This window comes from Sphaeramia orbicularis, chromosome 10 (assembly GCF_902148855.1).
Source record: "Sphaeramia orbicularis chromosome 10, fSphaOr1.1, whole genome shotgun sequence".
Classification (NCBI taxonomy): Eukaryota; Metazoa; Chordata; class Actinopteri; order Kurtiformes; family Apogonidae; genus Sphaeramia; species Sphaeramia orbicularis.
In genome coordinates, this window is record NC_043966.1 from 22,295,420 (window position 1) to 22,301,785 (window position 6,366).

The following is a 6,366-nucleotide window of genomic DNA, read 5'->3' on the forward strand; positions in this document are numbered from 1 at the left end:
ATTCAATATGATTTAATGCGAACATCAGCTAATGCAACTAAGTTACTCTGGGTATTGCCAATAAGTACTAGTAAACTTCTTTATAGAGACCTATGGAGGACTGGTTAGTTTAACTACTTTAAACAAAAATAACAGAGATGCCTGTTAGGGAGAAAATTAATTTCTATTCAATTAACAAGAACTCCAAATGTCCAAATTGGCAGCTGACTGTAACCCACTTAGGACACAGACTCTTCCGTCTTGTTGGCTTTGGATAAACTAAACAGGTGAGTTATATATAAATGAACTACAGAACTACAAGCAGCATAACATACAACAGCAACTTAAAGGCACATCAGAATAATAAGACAGTATATAAATGGTAAGAACAATGTGTATAAGGCATTCATACTTATAACATCAGTAAAGAGATCATTGACCTAGTAATAATACAAAATACAAGACAAAACTACAAAGAAGGCTAACTACAAGAGCCAAAATAGCATTCTGGTCGTATTGGGGAAAGCTCGGTGTATAATTCAGTGAAAATATGACATCGGCTTCTTTAAAACCAAAAACTTAGACCTCATGTGGATCTTTAACACCTTTTAATTTTGGCAATTATAGCTTCTTTTACACCACAGTTCAGTTTTTCTCTGACTCTGATATTTGTGAGTGTGGTGACCTTTGTGCTCCTCTGTACTCCCTTTGCCCCCATCATCAGCCCATGACAACTGAGAAAAATGCACGTTAACCCCTCAAAGCTGGTCTGTGACACGGAGTGGCCCGGGGCAGGACTGCGGCAGCTCCGGTCCTTGAAGCTGGACAATTTGATTTGAAGGCGGAGACTTTCAAAGCTGAGTCATGGATCAGTGATCAGCGAGTGGCTTGGCCTTTTCATCCCTTTTGCTTTCATGGTTTTTGTGGATTGGGGGGGGTTGAAAAAGCAGAAAACTCTGACTAACACCAACAAACAGAGGAGTCACTGCTGGGAATAAATGAAAGTTTAGTCCCACTGGGTGACATTCAGTGTAAGATTGAAAGTTTCAGCATGATTTCACTGAAAGATTGAAGCTCGTGCTGAAAGAAAACATTTCACACAACATAAGCTGTGGACATAACATCCACTGACTTCACACAGAGCAGGAATGTCTGTACATTAAGAATGGCAGGTTGAAGCAGATAAATTGTGACATCTGAGCTTGTTGTATCTGTCCACATATCTTCAATCTGCAGCAGAGGAATCTGATTAAAGTCTGAGGTAATGTTAACCCTGGTCAGCTTGTGTGACTCAGCTCAGCTGCCACCTACACATAGGTATCCCCAAAATACTCTTATCCCTTCAGGTTCACCCAGACAAATAAACACTGTCTAAAGTGAGGACAAAAGTAATTTATTAAAGTCTCTTCATGGCAGTGTAGACGTAGCGAACCAATCTGGTGTTTAGAAAGCAAATAAATAAGAGAGAGCGGGGTTGAATCAAGGAAGAAAATAAGAACAGTAAAAATATACAAAGGAGAAAGAGCTATTGAGAAAGTATTTCCTTAACAAGAGGGGAGAACATAATAAATTATGGGGCCCCTCTCCCTTGAGGCAGGACTGGCACGCCTGAGGGTAGCAGGAAGTGGGCATCCTTCTATTTTTATAGGGGTCGTGGACTGGCTTCCACTGTGGGAGCATCACACAACACAAGACCAGAGTCCTGAGAGAAAACTGCAGCAGGAATGTTTACACACAAACACACACAGCCTTTCACACACTGACTCTTTACACTCTACTATGACGATGGTGGTAGTGTGACTGTATAACCCCCGGGTCCCCCATCATGTCATCACTGCAGTTACGGCCCTCCTCATATCTGTGGTCCCTCTTGGATTGTATAACCGAGAGACTGCTGACAGCCATGACCCCACATTTACCCCACACTCCCTTCACGTGTGTCCCACAGCAGGTGGCAAACACCACCAACACGAGCCTCCTCTTATCTTTGATCTGCCATCGGTGTGAATTTTTGATACTTTTATTTCTTGGCAAACACTTCAGCACCGACTTGTCTTGTGATTAGGAGATGAAGCAAAGCAGCCTTTAAAAATCACTGCTGATTTCCCCAAACTCCACACAGTGGGTTAGTCATGGCCAAAGTTGATAAAAGTTTCCCCTTTTGTCCCAAAGTGTTTAATTAATCAACTTCACTGGGCATGTTGGATGGAAGCGGATAAAAGTCTGGGCTACAGGGAGCAAAGAAAACAGCCAGGATTTGTATTCTACTGCAGTGGCTTTCATACCCATTAAAGGATGTTAGCATCTTTTTAGGCATAGTGACTTTATTGTCCAAGTCGAGCTTACACACATTCAACCATTGCACTACTGGATTCTTGGCAGACGGCCGGCGTGGATCTTGGCCACCCTTGAATTTGATTCTCGTGTTAGGCTTCACCTTGTCAGTGAAGGGGCTGCTCCCTGCACTTACCCTACATATAGGAACTGATGTCCCGGTTGTAATAGTTTCTTATCAGTTTTAAAAAATTAAATCACATATTTGCTGCACAAGGTCCCCCCACACAGCACTTAAGATGATTATTTTCTGGAATTTCTGTGCTGAGACTTGAGTGTAAAAGATGGAACCCTCTGATACATGTGTTCTCTGCATGTTGTGTGTTCTTCTCTCTCCTATGGACCACTTTTACATCCTATTTATACATAATTCTAACAGCCTATTTAAGAATTTGCCTTTGACATGTAACTTTATGACATGTAAATATATGCTTTTCTATATAGGCTATGATAAACAAACTGTGCAGTATAACAACAACATTAATAATACTTTTTTGTACAGATGTATCTTAAAAATAACCATCTTGTCCTTAATAAAAGTCAGAGCAGCCTGTAAACTGATTTCTATGAAGAGGATTCAGGTTGGTTTTTCTGCAAACAACTTTAACCTCACTCCTGAATGCTTTGATATCTCTCTTCTGTTTTTTTACAACAGCAAAACACTGTAACACTTGGTTACATTAGCTCTGAAAAGAAGTTCATTAATGTCAACCAATAGAATACTCAAGTCCCGCCCCTTCCATTGTGCACCATGGAACCTAACTTGGGAAAAAATATGAATTACAGTCCGTGGAAAGAGGTAAGTTACTTTTTGATCCTGTTTGAATTGTGCCACCATTTACACATACAATATTTATCAGTTTAATAGGTATATTTTTTAAAGTCAAGAGAATCACTGTTCATGGCCAAAATGGAAAACAAACGTCTAGTTTCGTATTAGAGAGCTAAATGGTCAGCATGTCTTGTTGAATATTACCAAAGTGGGTGCTGTGTTGGCACATTTTACCTCCCCCTTCACGAGGGAGGTGAAAATTATTAAGAGAAGTGAAAATCACTGCAGTCTAGTCATAATGAAGCTGCAGAGACATTTTCAGTGACTCTGAACAGATTATGGGGAAAGACAGTTATGAGGACCATAGACAACTGCTACTTTCTTAATTGTTTTAAATTGTCTTTTAAAATGAAAAACATAATTTATGTAAATGATGGCATAATTCAATTAAAACTAAAAGTCTCTTGTCACTGGCAGCAATACAGATTTTTTTGTAACTAAGGCCCTATGGGGTACAAATTGGAGGGGGCAGGACTTTGGCTTTTTATGATGAAGTAATAAACTGCAGTTAGTACAGAAGCAGGATGTGTGGATGATAATAAAAATCACTTTGTTAAATTGACATAATGCACCATGATTCAGTAAATCAGTGTTCATTTAAGTCAAAACATCATATAACATCATACATACATCTCTCAACATGTAGAAATCAAGAACATAGAGCAGTTAAGTTTCCTCTTTACATATCCTACAGACACAGACTATTACTAACTTGTATTTAGGCGAGTTTCATTTTCATTATGTTTGTTTACATTCATAATAGTCGTCTCTGTTTATAGCCTCCATTAAGTCCTAATCCTCAGATCCTTGGGGAACATTTTTGCTCTTCTTCTGCAAAATGCAGAGTTGTGTTCACCAGCCAGTGGCTTGTATTGTCACTCTGTTTTCTGGTGCTCAGCAGGTAGATTATTAGAGATAGCAACAGTAAAGCAAACAATGAAGCTGCACCAGAGAAACTCAAAGTACTGATTCAAAAGAAGATACAACTCTTTTTTTTTTAGTCGTTACAAATAAGCTTTTTATACATAACAATATGGATCGGTACAGCTTTATTTTATGAATCCTTTCCCAAACTTATGGCTGGGACTTTAAATGGGTCACTGAGTTGTTTTTATTGGGTCACCAATTGTCAAAGTAAAATAAATAACAATAATATGTGAATTAAAAAAAGAATGTTTGGTGGAACGCATTATAAAGGTTGATCAGTCAAAGCCACGTGGGCAGTAGAAGACAATGACATAAATGGTGTAACACAATGAAAATATTAATACTGATTGTGAAAGGGCCAGTAAATTTATGCATTTCATATCATATTTTTGTACATTTGGAGATAAAACATTACCTTTGGGGCTTCAGTTTAATAAGTTTGGGAGCTGCTGCATTAAGTGACTGTTATCAATGAATTTAATGATGATAAATGAAAGTCTTTATTATGTTATTGACTTATCTGAGCCTGGTGCTCAACCTTTGCTTCTACAGATGAAAATCCAGAGCACCAGTAGTCCAAACTATCATAATATGTGCTTGGAGAAAGAAATCACATGTGTCACAGTTTATGTCGGCAGTCGTAGCCTGGAGCAATGACTGGTTTCAAATTTGGAACAAACTACGAAATCATTTTCTTTGTGCACCAGTCATTCATCTTTTTCCCAGACACCCAGACATCTAAGGCCTGCTTCCTCTCAAACATGACATGACCGGCAGGTAAGCAACATTTTCCATTCCCGAATCCCATGTAGGTTTTTAAATTATAACATAACATACATTAAAATGTAATCTGCCTATAATTGACGTTGCTTCCACATCTTGAATGAAAATCTGTCTTATTTGACAAAAACCTCTCTGTGTCATGTTAAGGACAACAACATGTGGACCGAATTGAGATTACTGCATGGTGTTAAAGAGGTTATCTACCAACTTAATCACTAAACTCTACACCTCATTATTTAAATTAATGGGAAGCAGCTTTTTACTCAACATGGGTTCACTTCTGATTGTAGTCCCAGTCAAAGTAGACTATGTGCTCATCCTGTCTCCTAAAACTTCTCATAGGTGGTCATTAAATGGACTGTTGAGTCTTCATCCACTACTGAGTCGCAGTCTTTGTGCCATTTCACCTCAGAGACTCACCAGAAGACCTGTCAGGCCTGAGATGTTTTACAGCTCAGTTTGCAGACAAAACACTTCACAACCAAATCCCCTCAACGACATCTGCTGCCAATTTAACTGAGGCATTCCTGCAGTCGGTGCTGTTTAATATTCACAGGGGTTAGGATCTGCCAGGACAAGGGCGGATGGGGACGGTGGTGGGAAGGGGGACCCAATGCCGACAATCCCTGGGTCCGCAGTCCAGACATGGTGAAAAATGAGGGGTTAACAAAGAGTGAACTGGAGCAGGGACGGGTTAACTGGGCTAATTTGCAGGGATAATAATGGTGTTCATGCAAGGCCTTTGGGGAGCGGTGGTGTGGAACACAGACCTGACGCTGCTACCCACACAGGAAGTTTACAACATGGCCCAGAAAATCAAAATGTATTTAATCATCAAACAAGTGGTGAGGAGCTGGCGGCAAGGCCAGAGCCAGCAGCCATCCTGAAGATGAAGACAAATGTTTAGAGAGGGGGCCCGACAGAGCTCCAGATCTACACCTCACAGGTTTCACAGCGCTCAAACTCCACATTTTATTGGCCAACGCGAAGCACAGAGAGTCAAAGGTGCATATTTTTTACTGCACTTGCCAATAGCCTAAAGCAACATATTAACAATATACAGTGTATTTTTAATTAGATTCATATGAGTTTACATTATTATGCCATGAAACGAGCTGTAAACCTGGATGCAGTGCAGATTTTAAGGGAAATTACCAGTAAAATGTACAACTGAAAATGTTATTTTATTAGCTGTAATCAAAGTATCCAAAGTAACAACGCATATGTGCTGCTCAGCTGAGTTAAGACAGAATAATTACGCAGTTAATTGATAATTAGACCCACGGCCTCTTTACATATGGCCACACAACGTCCTTGTGAATTTTTATGGATACATCCCAGGCACAACTAACTTTAGAAAGAAACCATTTCCCTCCTTTTAGTCCTCATTTATCTGTTTATGCTTACTTCTATGAGAACGTGTATTTTTAGTGGATATTAAGGTTTTTGATGAAATACAATACTTTACAATGAAAGGAAAAATACACAGAAACCAAAATACAGAAGTTTTA